Genomic DNA, 18,034 nt, shown 5'->3' with positions numbered 1-18,034 from the left:
GTAGCCTAAGTAACACTCTTTTGGTTTTGGTGAAATGTAAGCTTGTCAGCTAAGTCTGTGGACTGCGTTTGTGCCAACGGGCTGATCCAGCTTAGACCACACAGTGCAGCTTTCTCCCTATAATCACACATTCACAGACCTTGTCAAGGACGCACAACCACTCCAACTTACTGATATTACTCAGTAGGGAATGGATACGGTGTGCGCTTTGTGTGAACGTGCGTGCATGCGGGGAAGGTGTGTGTTTTGCTTACCTACACATGTAGCCATTGTGTAATCTGCACTACATCTCATTACCCTGGTTAAGGGGCATTTATTGATGCTGAGAGCCCCTCTGATGCCTCTCAGAGTGGGGCCACCTGGACCATAACAGGATGAGCTGGGCAAACCGTGATTAGATTGTGCCATGAGCAGGGGGAGAAAAACAATGACATTTTTCTTGGGCAAAGTGACAGCTCAGCCAGAGCAAGGGGACATCTGATAAGAGAAGACAAATGTCGCTCTTGGTGCCTTTTAGTTTCTCCCTGAAATTCAAGGTGAAAGACAGTGTAACATAAGTATTCGAGCTCTCTCCTAAATGCCACACAGCAATATAAAACATTTTATAAAATATACTCTATCAACCAGCATCTCTAAACATCAATCTTCTGATTCAAATTTTCCATCTTTCTTTCTCCCTGACACACACATGCTTTGCAGACTGTTCACACCAACCCACACACTGCTGCCACCCTACTATTCCCAGCTTGTGGTTATTCCCAGACTTAGTCAGAATGGCACCATAAGCCTGTCTGTCCGCTTTATGCCAAACCTGATGTCTCCTTGTCGCACATGCCTTGGCGGAGAATCAGAGCCCTGCATACAGTAGCCATCGCTCGGGTTGCTCGCACATCCCTCCCCTCCCTCTGTAATTACCCGTAAGTCATATTGACAGCTGGAGGTGCACTTTGCTAGGTCAGGAAGCCATTCAAATCAAAGTGCTCCTTACGCTGTAAATAACCTCGCTCCGTCTCCCCGTTGAGTCTTTCGTCACACCTTTATCACTCAACCACCATGACAGTTTCCTTTGTCTGTGAACTGATCCATCTGTTATCTCTGCATCTTTAGGTTTGCCAATACAGTATATCTGGCAACCTTCACCTGGTGATACAATGAATAACAAGACTGACGGATACTGACAACACAGATGCATAGCAAGAGCACAGCCGAGGGGAAAATTGTTAGAATATGCACAGTTTCCAACAGGTATTTAGATGCATAGAGCTTTCTATTATTAACATTCCCAGTATTGACTTGGCCACCTGCACTAGAAGTGAATTCTGGGATGGGACTGCAATGCATTTTTCGTACGAAAGCCAAGACCAACTGATTTATGTTAATTACCAAATGTGATAAGATTAACACAACTTCATCCGTGAGAGTCTTAAATTGCTTATTGAGGAATTAATGCATTGGGAGTTCATTTGCTAGCTGTAATCTGTGGAAAAATGTATACAAATAGCTCCAAAACTATTTTGCCAGATTAGGAGTGATTCAGATATGCCTCAGTGTTTTAATGGACATGCTAATGAGGCATGCGCTTGATAACTACTTACTTATATAACACACAATTCCTTATTATATGCAATGTAAAGCGCTAAACATGGTGGATGCTGCAGTAGTACAAAATAATGCAAGGCATAGATTATCATTGGAATAATATCTGAGTGGTGCTGATTTACCAATTTTATAGTTTTAGTATTGGATTGTCTTCCCAGTATTTGTATTTGTGTTATTTTGTACACACTGCACACACAGCAAAGATGGATACAAAATGTGTAACTAATAATTCACCCTTTTGGTAACGCTGTACTTTAAGTACCCCCATTGGCATTTTTAATCAGTATAAAGATACTGAATAAATGTATGTATTTATAACACGCTATAATGTAGTTGTAAGCAAATATAAATGTTTGTTAATGTAACTACATCTCCTTCTGTGGGCATCTGTAAGTGGAGGCTGTTGTATAAACATATATTGATTGATAATATAGTAAAACACAGTAATATGTCTTTATAGGAGTAGTTATAGTTATTTGCAAATGCTGCATATTAATAAACATTTAAGCTATAAAACCATTAATTAAATGTTTTATATATCACTGAATAGGTGTGTTAATACCCTCCTGTTTGTTCATGTGGTTGTTAGTTGATGAAACAATACAATCTGCCCCCAACAGAGGGCAGTCTACCCACGTGGCAAACAGAATCTGAACTCTGAACCTTGAAGCTGATGTGACCAATACATCATTATGGACAACTGAAAAGCTGTGTCATAAATTAGGTTGTATAAAGTGTTGATAGTCAAAACATTTTACTGTGCGCACCTGCTGAGGGACACTGTATGACGAATGGTGCTGTTTGACACCGGCGTGATAACACATCATCACTATTCCAGCAACATAAAGGCAAGCTGCAGAAAGGTATAGGCACATTGATCAAAATGTCATCACAGTCGGGCTATCTAGAGGAACAAAGTGAACTTCTTTACCACTTAAGTGAAATTCAGAGGAGCTTTGACTCGGCTACCGACGTGTGTGTCCCCCCGTCCCCGTCCCCCGGCTAGCATCCAAGACTCAGCACTACTCTTTTAAGACAAACAGGTTTGGACATATTGAACTCAGACCCCAAACAACTCGTCTCTCCACTCCCCCAGCTCTGTTTGTGATCGGGAGGTGTTTGTCTCTCTCACTCTGTCTCCGGGCGTCTGTTTGCCCGACACTTGTCTGGCTTGGCCTACTTTCTCCTTGATCTCATCAGTCAACGTGAGGAGGCCATCTCCCCATCTTGCTGTGTGAATCTCTGCCAGCTCCTTTGCTTGTGTCAGCAGTTAGGGACTGACTCACACCCACGCAGTCTCCGGTCTTCTTATCCAGGGCCCACTGGGCAAAAGGCAGCACATCTCCCCGAACAGACAGCCTCATTTGTGTGCCCATAAATCACTCATATAAACTGACACCGAGCCGCACAACAAGGCATGACACGGAGCAACGAAACTCAGTGTGCCAATTTGCAGTGTTATGTGATATTAAGCTCTAAGGCGAAAAATAAGCTATTCATGCAACCTCTGGGGTGATGATAGAGCCAATCGCACTTGAGTAGTACTTACATTCATGCGGCGAATATCATAGAAATCAGAGCAACTTTAAGCCTGTCTCTGCATGAATGAGTAAAAAAAAAAAAAGAATATGTGAATTTGTTATCTAAAGAGACCAAAACATATGGCTGATTCAAAGCTTGTTACACATTCAAGCGGTAATGAAGGATTGTTGCACTTTGTAAAAACTTAGCCTGACTAAAGAGCTTCAAAATTACACTTCTTGTGATTAATGATTCAGCAGCCAAGGTACAGCGAGCACACCAATAATTTGTGTTATAATGACTACTAATACGGCTCTTGTAAAGATGTAGTCAAATGGGGCTCAGTGAAATATAAATGAGGGAGTGGTTGCTCTTGAAAATATTTTAAAAACCAAGCAATGTCCCAAAATTCCCTTCGCACAGTAAACTGTGCACATTTGAATGTAATATCAGTGGTTTATTTATGTTTTATTTATCTGTTCGTTTGACTGGGAAAGTGCAGTTATCCTCATCGCTTTCAGCCTCTTAAAATATAACAGATTTGTTGCACGTAGAATTGACAGTGACAGCTAATTTGCAATTATTGTCCCTAGGTGGGCTTTTAGATGAATTACGCAATTTAAAATGAAACCTGATATTAAATGCAGAGGAAAACAACAGAACAACATGATTCATGGTATACTGAACATCATCACAACAGCACAAACACTGGAAGTAAAGTATAAATGATCACAGTGATACTACGATTAGTTTACATCACAATTAATCAGCCACAAAGGGTCCCTTTCCAGTCCAGAATTGGGATGCAGATAAGTTTTGATCAGAGCTTCCTGCTGTCGAGGCTTCTGCTTGTTGGCAATGCTCAAAGGATCAAAAAATGACATTTGAAAAACTCAACAGCAACGCATCTTTCTCTGGATGACTGACAGACCTCCCTGTCAACAGTTTTTTACTGAGGACTGTTTCCTCCCAAGAAGCAAAAGTCTGGTAAAGCTGTCAGAAGTGACGTTTGTTGATTGTTCTGAGAAAACACAAGATTGTTTCTGAATAGACACGTGCTGTAGGGTTGTATGGACCTGAGGATGAGTTTTACCAGAAAGTGAACACAAAGACAACATCTGATATAAATTGGAGTTAGTTTTAGGCAAAAAGGAAAATGATATGAAGGTAAAGGGATGTCTGTTATATAACTTGGTTATATGGTAATATTTGGACCCATAACTCTCTCAGTATTTCTAAACTCCTGCACCTGAATTCCATTTAGCTGCTTGCATGCTGTGGCTCACTGTCATGCCTTACTTGGACACTTGAACGCAACAGATCCATGCTATTTGTAGACATTAAGCAATCGCTGTTGTGGGGAAATGACATATTGTGTTATATTGATGGCAAAGGTCGCAGTAGCACATATTCCCAAAGGATCTGCGGAAACACTAAAACTTTTTTTTTCTAGACAATCATTTCTGAAATTTTCTTCTTACCCTTTCATTTTTTTACCAAAGTTTTACTTATCAGCATCACGGATCAACAAGTCGTGCTATTACATGGGACTGTATCCTCATATTTCATTGGATTTAGAAAAAAAAAAAAAAGTCTTTCTTATGGTATGACTCAACATAATTCTGTAATTATGAATAATCTGACTGGGGCCGGAGCGTTTGTGAAACTTGGAACATTTCCTTGTGATTATTGACCTATTTTGCTTGCCATGACCTGGAGGAACCGACCACCCCCCCCCCACCACAGACCCCATGTTGGTTGCCGGACCACACTTTGGGAAACCGCAGCCTGGGGAAATATTTCGGTGCGTTGGCGAACAGACGACACAACTTGTTTTCCCTTTTTCTTTCTACTTGGCTACTTTCTGTCTCCACACACACACACACGCACACACACACACACACACACACACACACACACACACACACACACACACACACACACACACACACACACACAGGCTTTGCCCGGCGGTGGGTGTGCAGTGGGGAGAGAGGGGGGGGATCATTCCATTCCGTGCCCGGCCGCGTCGGTTCTCATCCAGTGCGCTTCTCTCTCTCTCTCTCTCTCTCTCTCCCTCCCTCTCTCCCTCCCATCCCTCCCACTCCTCCTCCTCCTCCTCCTCCTCTTCCTCCCTCCCTCTCTTCCACTCCCTTGTTCCGCTCCCCTCTACGTATACAACCTCCCGGTTTTCTCAAATCGCGATGACAGCGAAGGCGGACGCGTAAAACGGATCCCACAGGTGTGTTGATGCTAAACGCGCCGCGGCTCTTGGAGACTCACACACACACACACACACACACACACACACACGCACACACACACACCTGGAGATTACCATGTGACTCGGCACACCTGGGCGTGGAGAAAGTCTTTTGTTGAGGAGTTTGCCCGGGTCGCCTTTCAACGGGGACTTGGACACATCGGTCATTGAAGTAACATTATAGCCCGTGTTTGTTTCTGCGGAATAGTGCCTTTTCCTCAACCTCCCCCCTCCTCACTGGACGTGTGAGGAGAGTAAAATGTGAACTTGATTCCCGGGACTGCTGTTTTATTTTTTATTTTTTTTTTAAACTATTTCACAAGAGGACTCTTGAATATCTGGACTTTTCGCGTTTGTGCAACAACTACTCTCTTTTTTCTTTTCCTCCAAGGTGAGTTCCGGGGAAGCTGGTGGATCCAAGTAAAGTGTGTGTGTGTGGGGGGGTGTGTGACTAACTTGCATCAGCTTTTAACCCTTCTAACCTATGCATTTAAAACCTTTTTTATTTTATTTATTGTTGCATATGAGCTCCAAGTTTTAATAGCCTATAATACGCCCTGTGAAACCGTGCCCAGCCGCTGCTCTTTACGCGTTACTGATGTGCTTTGTGAAGAACTGGCATCATAACAACCATTCAAAAACAATACCTCTTTAAAACGTGATATTTACAGTAGTATTGCTGCACAGGAGAGGAGAGGGGAAACGTGTCTGTGAAACGCTGGTTGTTTTCATGTCTGGGGTTGAAAAGTTGTCCTACTGTTAAACTCAACAGCTGTGTGTGTGTTTTTGAAGTAAAGAAAAAGAAAAAGCACCCCCCCACCCTTTGTAGAAATGCTCTTCCCCTAAACCATTTCATCTGAGGAGCATTTGCAGCCACCGCAACATGCCCAGGCACCTCACAAGGAGCCGTCTGTCCCCACGAACACAAGGCAATTTCAGTGAGAAATGGCCAGCGTGAACTGTGTTCCTCACCTCCAGACAGTGGGCTGTACATCAACAGCTGAGAGGACACCAGTAGTAGCGGGGCATCGCCTCTTGTTTGCTCTCCTCGTGCCTCTCTATCTGAGAACAAGGACACAGAAGCACTATTCATGTCTCTGTTTGAATCTCCCGTGCCGTGCTGTCAGTCTGTGTCTCTCTGTCCCTGGTGCGTCTCTTCTCATCAGACCACTGTACGCCCCTTGTTGGCGTTTCTAAATCGTCCTCTATCGTATTGACAGACTCTGCCAATCTTCCCGCCTACCCCCCGCCATGCGCTTAGACCTATACTGTACATTGGATGCTCTGTCTCCTGGGGATTATTCCTATTAGATAACCTTATACAAGCAGCCTCCTAGTGGGAATGGATTAGTGCAGGCATGGGGGGGGGGGCACGCACATGGAGGCAGGAAAGGCGGCTGCTGGTGGTAGCTGTGGTGGCTGGAGGGGGAGCTGGAGCAGGGGGTCAACCTCCAGTCTCCCTACTGAGCAGGGATGGTTTTTTCCAATAGATGCCATCTGCTCACATGGACACACACACACACACACACACACACACACACACACACACACACACACACACACACACACACACACACACACACGCAATTGAAAAACCAAGCTGCCTCCTTGTCTTTTTTCCACTCTTTCCACCATCTCCCTGTCTACTTCCTCTTTCTCTTTCTCTCTCTCTCTCTCTCTCTCTGTCCCACAATGCTTCATTCATGGTTTATCTCTCCCACTCTGAATAAATAGAGACACCTTATCTGCGCAGAGGAGAGCGGTGATAAATGTTTTCTCCCGCTCCCCGCAAGGGTGAAGAAGACAAGCGTGCCACGCTTCTTCATCATCGATGCTCTTTTTTTCAGGGCAACTGAATAGGAGACATTTCCTCATTCAGGTCATGTTTTTATGTTTCAGGATTCTACAAAACAATCCCCCCAAAAAAGCAGAAGGCAAACTCCAACTCTGTAATACATGTGAAAAGGAAAGTAAAACAAAGAAGGCATTTCCATGAATCCCCTTATTTTTTTGGTAATGGGCTGCTGGCTCTGGAAATTGAACTTTGTGGTGAGACCCACTCAGAGTATTTTTGGATCCAGTAAAATAGCTTCTGACCAGCTGAGAAACGGAGGTGGTGAGCTCTCGGCTGTTAAGCTGCTACATGTTTTGGGTGAGCCAAAGTTCATCGTGTCCTTTTTTTTGGATATCAGTTTTCTAAGGTTTAAACCATGTCGTCTCCTGGAAGCATGTGCCGCATTTCAGACAGCGCTGTAATATTTTTGAGGTCAAATGAATTTTGAACTCATCCCCCCGTCTCTTTTGTTTGCTTTGCATTGGATTACTGACTTCTGTCACATTTCATTTCATTCATTTAAAAAATAAAAACCATAATCCGTGCAAGCAACAAGCAATCCCATCCTGTTCTGCAGCTTACAAACAGAGATCAGCACAAAAAGAACTGATACATGAATATGAAACAATCAAAGTGTATAAATGCTATTGGTTCATCACAAGTGGTTCATTTAAAATTGCTAGTTAATCTTCTTTTGACCTGACCCTATTTAAGATGACTATGTAATCTAAATCATTATCATAATGGAATGTTTGTTAGACCTTCTTTAAACTGAATGTTGGCCGCTGTTTGACCCACAGTCTCCATCTGTGGAATGGACTTTGTAAACTCATTGGTCATAAAATAGGTGTGGCGCCCATGAGAAAGACCCATATGCATTACCTTGTTCCTCTTGCTTATCTAAAGCACACACAGATTTCAGGGGAGTGTGGGCAGATGCGTGAAGGGCGTGTCAAGCTCGGTATTAGGCGGCTGAAGGATCTGGGGAATAGAGATCTTCAGATTGGAGATAGGCCCGTCTTTTCATGTCTTGAGGATTATCCTACGATGAAGGGACGTCATGGTGAGGTGGATTTCTGATCTTATTTCCGCTGTTTTTTTTTTGTTTTTTTTACAGCTCTTGGACTTCACGACCTTGTCCCAAACTATCCCACTCAACAGCGTCCCCCCCCCCCCACCTGTTTGTACTTCAAGCCAAACCCTCACCACTCAACACTTCTCCCCTTTCTGTGTGCTTGAGATCGGAGATAACAAAGCTTATGACAGAACTACGAGGTGTGATCATGCTAATTCACATGCTTACTCCCCCAGCAGCAGGCTACGAGGATGGGCTCTGTTGAAGAAGATAGTAAACATCTGCTTTAGATTAACCGCGATCCAGATTTTAACCTGCTCCGTCCATAGGTTTCCAACTTAGGCCCTTCAGCGACATATTTTATGGTGAAGTTTCAGCTCCGCAGGGTGCACTTTTACCTCGTTAAAAACAACCATGACACATTCTCAACCCACACTGTCTTTCATCTCCTGTCCATGACCGACCACACCGCGCACTCAACCCGTCGTGGCTTACTTTTTTCACCACGCCAACACGCCAACTGAGGCTGTTTTTTTTTTTTTTCCTTTCCCCCCTGCTACTGCCCTCACTTCTACCTTTTAAACCACCGTGACTCTTCCCTTCATTCTCCGTGCTCGGAGCGTGAGTGAGAGGAACACGATGAATATTGTAAACACTCCTGAAAGAGATAAATGATTCACGTGGGGAGGGAGCTGCCTTAATTGCTCGGTTGAGGGCAGGGTGTTCTGCACGAGAAATGAGAAATCCTAAAAAAATTTAATCAAATAAAAAAAGATAGTGTTGAGAGAGAAAGACGACTGACGTTATGTGAGGTTTAGAGAGGTTGAGGAAAAAAAGTCAGCCCAGAGGAAAACATGATCTCCATTGCTGTTCAAAAGGCATGTTGTGTGTGGTGTTGGCTGTCAGCGGACGTGAGGTTGCATAGCCGAGGACTGAACACCAGTGATGGATACACAATACAGATATCTGCCTCCGTCTCCTCACCCACTTCCCCACGGAGGCTGAACTGACAGGTTGACACAGACACATAGTAGCACAGAGGCTTTTGATGCTACCTGCTCACTGGATGCATGTCAACCAGTTCAGGCCATTAATTGGCAAGAGTTCACTTGGTTTCAGCCAGACGCCACAGAAGCAGGTATCTGAAAACGAATCAGCAGCGATGAGACTGAGGGGTCACCTTGATTCCTATCCTGGGAAATCTCGGTCGGAAGCTTTTCTTTTCAAGGCTTGAATTGGCAGCAGAGAAGAGAGCGGGAAGCTAATTTATTTTTTTGCTTTGGTAATTGAGGCTGGCACGTATCGCTATCAAACAAAACGCTACCCATTTAACCGCTTCATAGGGAAGTTGGTCGTGCTTGCTTCAATCAGCGTCACGTGACGGGCCGATGTTTACTCCGGCTCGTTTTGCTTTATGATGTAAAGACCATTCAAAGATCTCTGACTTTTACACATGGAAGATGAGTGGACGCTTTATGTCTGTGCAAAATTAGAGTTCTTGTGCAGGATTTGATAGTCGTATATCTTTTTTCTCACAGAGATTTTTGGTTAAATGGACTCAGGCTTAGAGTAGATGAGGAATAATGGAAACTGTGTGGAGCCACTTATTCCACCTGTAATGCATTTTCACCGCGCTTTTTGTTCATGGCCGAGAGTTGCGCCATGTTGAGTGCCATTTAATCCTAGCTAAGGCACCAGAGGGTGCAATTCATTTTTATCCAAGTCATTTCACAGTTAATCCTCAAACTGACCAATTTACTGCTGCCAAGATCATTTTTAATTATCACCTCTGCTTTCCAGCTAATATGACATCCAGCTGGTTTATGTTAATATGGCAGTCGCAGCCAAGTGTCGGCCCTCTACTTTTTTATTTATTTTTTTGAATGCACGCTGGGCGATTAATTATGTATTGCTGAATGTGAGCCTCAGCCAGGACTGGCGGGTGACAGATGCATGAAGGGTCAGCGCACTGGCAGCAGCTGGAGATGAAGGTCACACCAACCTGAGAGAGCAAAGGGAGAAGGTGTGGCAAACTGAGGAAGACTCCGAGGGACTGTCTGTGAGAGTTTAACTTTTAAACAAGAGATGAATTATCCCCAAATAAAGAAACCTTATTTTAAATACATGGTGCATAAAAAATACACAAGTGTCATTGTATCTAAACCAGAGATGGCCCCTTTGTTGGCATGAACAGCTTATTGGAAATATATTTAAACATTTTCCACTGGAACTACCATAATGCAAGCAACAGCTATTTATTTATTTATCTGCTTTTACACATTTAAAACAGGGACATTATACATTCCCTGCCAGGAATTTGTGTGAAAGTCCCTCATTTTCATTTTTAAGTGGTATGAAATCTTGAATCCTCTGAAAATACATGAGTTATGTTGCATTTGCACCTCATATAGTTTGATATCTGTAGATTTCTAATTTCACCATGGAAATTGTCTTGAAAATATAATTCATAATTTAATTTAATAACTTTTAGACACAATGGCATAAAAAACACAGGCAGAGTGTGCTATAAAATCTAAAAGGCAACATTGGATCTTGAGGAAACATATGCTGTCCTTATTAGCTCTGGCATCTGCTGAAACCTGCTGGCAGCTGGAAATGGACATGGGGGTGGCAGCACTGCTGGATATGGGGTGTCTATCTCTTGCTTGTCTGTTTCAATCCAAATTAGAAGTCAGGCAAGGTTTTGTGGGGAAAAGATGAGATGTTCATCGTATACCTGTGCTTCCCAGTGTGAAGCTTGCAGGCCTCTTTTAGCACTCTGCTGTCGGTCATTAAAATGAAAAGCAAAGCCGAATGAATGAAATGAAAGCGTAAAGTTCACATATTACTGTATATTAGATGTTTCTCTTTCAGCTGCATATTACACAAATACTTAATATGCATCTATACTTGTTCCACAGTGTTAATATGAAGCTGGTATAATACAGCCTAGGCAAGGTTGTCTGCCTTTATTACAGTCCATAATGAAATGGTGTATGAAAATGGAATAATTTCTTTGTCAGTGTCATGTCCTTGTCTCTGGTAAATGAGCTGGGTATCGTGGCCTTTCGGTAGCCTATGATCCAAGAGGGACCTATTAAAATCTGTTCATACAGCAATTGTTAAAGTTACTGAGAATCTAGTTAAATGCCACTGGCTCTGTTGCTTCTCGTCTGTAAAGTGACAGACCATTTTACTGTGGCTGTAGTCTGGGCAGTAGTAACAATCAACCTTAGAGGCTGACATTTTGTAGTGACCACTGGTCGCTAAAATTTGTGTTTGCTAATGTTTGAGGTGGGATTTAACTGTTTTTTTAAAGATCCTTTGAGGGATTATTTTATGATCCCCGTGGGGGAAGTAGTCGCCCAGTGCAGCTGCAGAAGCAGGGAAAAACACGAGTAGAATATAAGCAGAAAAACAAATGAATTCTGCATGAATAACAGCAAAACCGGGAAAAACTGAAATTATGTAATACAACAGGGAACATAATCCACTCTGGTGGTGAGCTTTGTCAGATATAGTTTTTTTTTTTTCTCACAATCGCAGGCTCATGTAGGGCATTAGTATGAGTCAGGCTTTTACTTTGACATTGACCTTGTTGAGTTGGGGCATTGTGGCAGACCTGTGTAGGAGTGTACACCTCTGGCTCGGTCGAGATCTGACAGGAATGTTAGCTATGCCCGCTCAGCCAACCACAACCTTTGTGCTGGAGCAATGTGGAAGTACCCACTGCCCTCATGTTTATAACTTCCTGTTTATGTTAACGACTCCATCTCTGAACACGCCGGCTGGTTCCCTTTTATTATCAGTAGAACAAAGTCTCTCTCTCTCTCTATCCATTCTCTTGCACTCCATAACCCCCCCCTCCCCCTACTTTTATTCCTTTCTCTTTTCTTACTCGGTGCGTCTCTAGTCTAGGTGGATATTAATCCTGGTGCTTCAGACCTGCCTGGGGCTCAGAGCTGTCTTCTGAAATGCAGATCTGTGGAGGTGTCATCATTGCTCCATGTCTTGGGTGTCTGCGGTTGCCCCCCAGCCTCACTCTCCTATTCACGCAGCTGTGATGACATGCATTATTCCTCACTGACTCATCTGGGCAGCTCTGAGGCTGCCCAGTTTTGTTATGGCCTCTCAACTTTATTTCAGAAAAAAAAGGAAGTTGTTGGATATATTTTATGCTGATGTCTGCAAATCACGTAGACATTGTATCTGCATTTTTCCGCACTGTCCTTTCTCTTCCCTAATTTGTATGCAATGGGTCAAACATGTGATGGTCATACAGATACCTTGCGCCTCTTGCACGGTTCATTTTTGTCCTGTGACACTCTGTTTCCCAGTGTTTCCCTTTTTCACAGATCGGTGTTTATAGTCGTTCCACACTCGGTTCTCAGCCTCTAACTAAAGCAAATGACAGGCCGAGGAGAAATGACATCAGAGTCGCAGCCACATGCCCTCGTAGGAATGCCTAAATATTTACAGGCCCTCATAACACATGGTGGCCTACCACTTGTACAGCCTGTAAGTTTTTTAAACTCAGCCCTGTGGTCGCTTCCTTCTGCTTTAGCTACGTCTGTTCCACGTCCTGTCTGGGCCGATCCCACGTCATTGATCCCTCCGTGGAGCTGGGCTCTTTAATTACAGTCATTAGCTTGAGTGGATCTGCTGCTGGGGTTAGAGAACCTTATTACCAGGACCTTGTCTCTCTCCTCCCCGCACTGCGAACGGCTTAATGCTGCCGGCTAGTGCGTTCTCTGACAAACAAGCTGCAGTCGCGATGTTTACAGAAAACAAGCTGCCAAATTGGAGCCCCAAATCACACAAGTCTCACCGGGAGACATTTACCCCGTTTTCCTTTTATCCTCTTTCAGTGGGTTATGGAGGAGAAGTGTGCCGCTTTTCAGTAACAGATTGAAGCAAAGTGGGGTGTAAGAGGCCATGTCAGTGTGGCGCTGCTTGTTTGCTGGTGGACCGGTGCCGACTGGCGGCGCGACCAGACCGGAGTAGCCATTTATCCACCACTCCAGACCTCCATAAATATCTCTCTGTTGTCCTCCCTGTTGATATCTACAGTACATTTCCACTGAAACCCTCCCTTAGCCCTGGCTTTTATTTTTATCCAGGTTCTGTTCTGTTTCACTTTCAGTCTCAGTTTTTTCCCGTCTGCCGTCAGGATGTCATCATGCATTCCTCCGTGTCTGTTGTTTAATTAGTCATATGGAGTTCGTCTCCTCTTTGGGTAACGGAAAACAAAGCTGTGACAGAAAATATGTAAAAAATGTACTAACATCTTGCTCCCAGTGGGTCCTGATGCATTTCTCCACCTTCCGACTTGAAAATAAAACATTATCCCTCATTATTCAGCTGCGTGCTAAAACCACATATCTGTTCTGCACATAAGATGTAAACAAAACAAGTTCTGATTGCCAAAAACAAGAGAATTAATATGGTGTACTTTTTTTCTTTTCTTTATGGGAAATCTGATTAGATGGGATTAAAGCTAACGGGTATTTCATCTACATCTGCAATGTTGTGACTCACGATCTTTGTGAGGCCTGACTGCACCTTAAAATGTTGTGGCGTATGACCACAAAGCTGTGACTGTTGTTATCGTAGCAGTCTGGTTAGCTATTGATGCTGATGTGTCCTTTAAAGCTCAGACATTAAGCAGCATGACCTGTCTACAGACAGTTTTTTATTAAGGAACTAGGTTAGGATAAAATGATGCGCTGCAAGAGAACGTGCGGTCACACTGTCCAGTTCCTCGTGCTCTGGATCGTCGTTAAGGAAGTGTCGAAAGAACTCTGGGTTTAAGTGGGATTTAAGGGGCCACAGCCTCGAGACAGAATATAGTCCAACCTTTGTCTAATGGCATGCTTCTCATGTCGGCTGATGTTGATGTTAGTAACGAAAAGAGGGGGCCCTGTACTTCAGTGCATTATTAGCAGCCGCAGACCACCCGTTGAGCTCAGATGAATAAAATTCCCATTTCCTCTCTGACCATTGCTGGTATTAAGAGCTGAGAATTGTGCTGTTGCCTGAGTGCCAATGGAAAAAAAAAAAAAAAAAAAAGCCACTCAGTGTGTGAGCAGTTAAATCTCTCTCAGCGCAGCGAGGGTGAGGCCTTCATGCTGCACGCATCGCACCCGGCCAGCTCGGATCGATTCACTGTTTGCTCTGTCTTGTCTTAAGTGCGAGCTCACACTGCCCACTCCACCCATAGAATATAATTCCAAACTTCGACAAGTGCAACCTGCTTCCCACTATAGGCTTCCCCAGCACACATTGGCACGCACGCACGCACGCACGCACGCACGCACGCACGCACGCACGCACGCACAGGAATGTAAACATGTACAGTGAGTCCACACACAGTCTGTCTTTTAGCCAGAGGGAGCTGGACAGCCCAAGCATGAATCCATGAATTCCTCATAACACAATCTGTCGGCTGATCAATAATTCAATTCTATCTGTGAGCAAGCATGTCTGGATCCAATCTCACCTGCAACCTCCCTCAGCCCGCTCCTAACAAGGTGGGTGTTTTGTGTCCTTGAGCCGGGCTCTGCATACGTCAGTGTGGTTCTGTGTGTCCTTGCGTCTGCTGATTAGCTTGCTTTAGTTGAGTTCTCAGGCGGTGCTTGTTGCAGCCCGATCGTTGTGTATCCACTTCCCCTGTTCACGCGTGTACACACACATAGATGAGCCTTCGGCCATCGTGAGTTACGGAGCGCTCATTATTTCAACTGTGTGTACATCTTTCGTGTCGGTGTCCACAGCAGTGTGTTGATGCAAAAGTGTCCATCCACAGTTGGCAAAGTTGCTGTGTGTGTGTCTGAGGAGCTTATGCGTGATCGCTCTCACCCTCCAGGCGGCTAGACGAATCAAAGGCATGGATCTCATTAAAAGGTACAGAGCCTGTGGAGAGGTCAGCGGCTAAGTTATCTGATTAGTGGGCACGGGCGGGCTGCCTTGGTGATGCAGGTGTGTTCCCCTCATCGGCATGCCTCTCATCCCTCTCCAGCTCACACCTGGGGGTGCAGTGTGCCCAACGCGCTTCCTCACCGCCGGCCTCAGCCCAATCTGACGGGGTCAAGGACAGCACACAGAGAGCCACGGATTTACCCCCCTAGTCCCAGTCGTCTGGCCCCTCTGTATTTTCCCCTTCTTTTTCTATCACGGCCTAATGGGCTGCCTTCTTCCTGTTCTGTTTTCATCCTGCTTTGAGTGTTTTATCAAAGGGCCACATTCAGTTTCCATCCCAGTGACAGCCGCTCCAATCGCCCGGCGAGCTGCTTTCTGGGTCGTTAGTAACTCGTTCCAGGGCCGGAGCTCCTATCAAAGCCAGCAACCATGAACCGGGGATGACTTTCAAGGCCAAGGGCAAAGTGTGTGCGTGTGTGACTGTGAGTTACAGAGACGCAGGACGCTTCTGAAGGTTGCCTGACTTTGGACGGTTTCTCCCTTTTCCCTCTGAATGGTCTTTCTCTTTACTCTCGCTGCCTCGTCCCCTGTGTGCCTCTCAGTTTAATGCCCTTCCAGATAAAACAACGCCAGTAAACTTCCTCTTTGTTTCTCGCTCTCTCCTTTCCCCGCTGATAACCACGCTATCTAAAAGTAGGCCCTGGCAGCACTCCCTGTCTATTCACTCCCCCTCCCCCTCTCTCTCTCTTCCTCTCTCCTGGTATGTTAGGGTGCATTGTGTGTAATCTGTAGATGGAGGGGTGGAAAAGGGTGTTTTTTTTATTTTCCCTTTCTTTTCGGGCCCGCCAGAGGAGGAGGCTAGCGGGTAGATGGGACTGGCGCGTATCTGCTGACTGTCACTTCCATTAAGTGTGCTGTCTTCAACTCCCACCCCCTATATGCCCAGACCAGGCTCTCAGCAAGCCAAGGTCCCCTTTTGTTCAGTGTCCAACCTTTCTAATCCACAAACCCTTCAGTCCACAGATATGCTGCAGTAATTACAGGGCACTTTTTTTTTCTCTGTAAACTTTTCCTACATGAGGTTTCTTTTTTTCTAGACTTATTTTTGTTGCTATTCAGAGTTTGTCAGAGTTGTTGGCATGAGGTTTTGGCATCGCGTTCCCCCGTGAGCAGAGAGGGATGAAATCACAATCAGTCCACACACTGCTCCACACGTCCGTTGCCTCTCTTCGCCCCCAATCTCAATCCCTCTCAGGCTCAATCAATTAATAAAGCTTGTCATTTATTGGAGAAAAAATCCTAAAAAATGCTTGGTTTGGAGATTGTCTCGTGTGCAAACCACTCTCCCGTTTTTGTGTTTGTTTACATATCATTGAACGTCCTGATCCTCCGACAACAGCGCTGCCAAAAACATTGGCCTCCCAGGAATTCAGTTTAACGCTATGCAAGTGGCTTTTCTAAAGGGCAGTGCTGTGCGTCTGGTTGTCGAAGTATGTTTAGCAGAATAATCAGTGCCTTAATTAACAAAATTCAGTTCAGAATATCAATTATAGTTTTCCTTTATCAGCAGTCATGTCACACCAAGTAACAATTATGACTGATTGTGAGTTTCTATTGTCTCTTGCTGGTGATAATTACTTACTTTGCTTATAATTTACACTTTTCTTTTTCAATTAACACCTCCCCCATCTACCCTTCGCTCTCATTTGCGATTTCTTGTTCTGTTTTTATATTAATGAGTGACCTTAAGCAAGCTCCCCGCTTCCCTCGAATCATGAGTTTGTGAGTCTGTCTTCTGCTGAAGAGAGAGGGCAGTGTGTTTTCATTCAGAGAGCCTTAGGGCCCCGATAGCATTTTTCTCTCCGTCTCGGCCTAGTCCAGACACGCTCCATGCTCTGGTATGACAAACATCTCTGGCGCTTGCTCAAACTAGAGCTGAGCGTTTATAGCACACACACACACACACACACACACACACACACACACACACACACACACACACACACACACACACACACACACACACACACACACACACACACACACACACACACACACTTGATTCAGTCACACTTTCATACACATTCTAACTCTATTCTGCTTTCTGTTTATCTTTCTCTCATTGTCAAACACCCCTCAAACAAACGCTGTCTCAACTCTCCCGCAAAGTCTCCGAATACCACGGCTCTGGGCTTCCTCTTCTTCTGCCGGCTGAGGTAATGACATGGTTGTGGCCCCTCGCTGCGGTCCCTGTAAAACAACAGATTTGCTTCACAACCGCACCTTTTCTGTCTGTTTACGTGAAGCGACGGAGTCTGCGTTGTCACCTGGAGGTGTGCCATCACCATTAGCCTCCCGAAGCGGGCAATGAACAATGTTTCGTTTCTCCTGTTTTGTATTTCATCCGTTATTTCCTCTCTCCCGTCTGATTTGGAACAATCCTCGTGTTTTCACTTCTTCCCCATGTTTGGAAATAATTTGTCATGCTTGATTGTCACTGAGACATGACCGGAGTTTGGATCTCGTCCAGTTAGTGCAGAGTTTTTTTTGTTTTGTTTTTTGGTATTTGCCGGTTGGCCCCGTCCAAAGTCGGAAAGGGCTGCAGTGAAGCCAATTATAGCAATGGGTTTTGTGCGCAGTAGGCGTAGCGTGGCGGTAGTGGGTGTGATAGGTTTTTAATGGGACCGAGCCACAGTCACAGATGTAAAAGCGTGTTGTTTTTTGGTGATTGCAATGGTCAGTGTCTGATAGGTGGACAGTCCAGTTGAATCTGTGTCTGATTGAGATCAAGCACCACTTAAAGCCAGATGGTTTACCCCTAGTA

General features: G+C 44.6%; 1 protein-coding gene across 1 annotated transcript in view; it reads left to right on the top strand.

Annotated features, from left to right (window-relative positions):
- The first annotated feature begins 5,298 nt into the window (after positions 1-5,298).
- plxnb2b (plexin b2b) overlaps positions 5,299-18,034 on the top strand; it is a 114,376-nt gene continuing 101,640 nt past the window's right edge. Inside the window, 1 exon segment of the mRNA XM_054619226.1 lies at positions 5,299-5,362. The gene's annotated coding sequence lies outside the window, so the exon portion shown is untranslated.

This window comes from Anoplopoma fimbria, chromosome 19 (genome assembly GCF_027596085.1).
Source record: "Anoplopoma fimbria isolate UVic2021 breed Golden Eagle Sablefish chromosome 19, Afim_UVic_2022, whole genome shotgun sequence".
NCBI classification, from domain to species: Eukaryota; Metazoa; Chordata; class Actinopteri; order Perciformes; family Anoplopomatidae; genus Anoplopoma; species Anoplopoma fimbria.
Note: the sequence above shows the minus strand (reverse complement) of the source record. Positions and strands in the feature narration are given on the sequence as shown.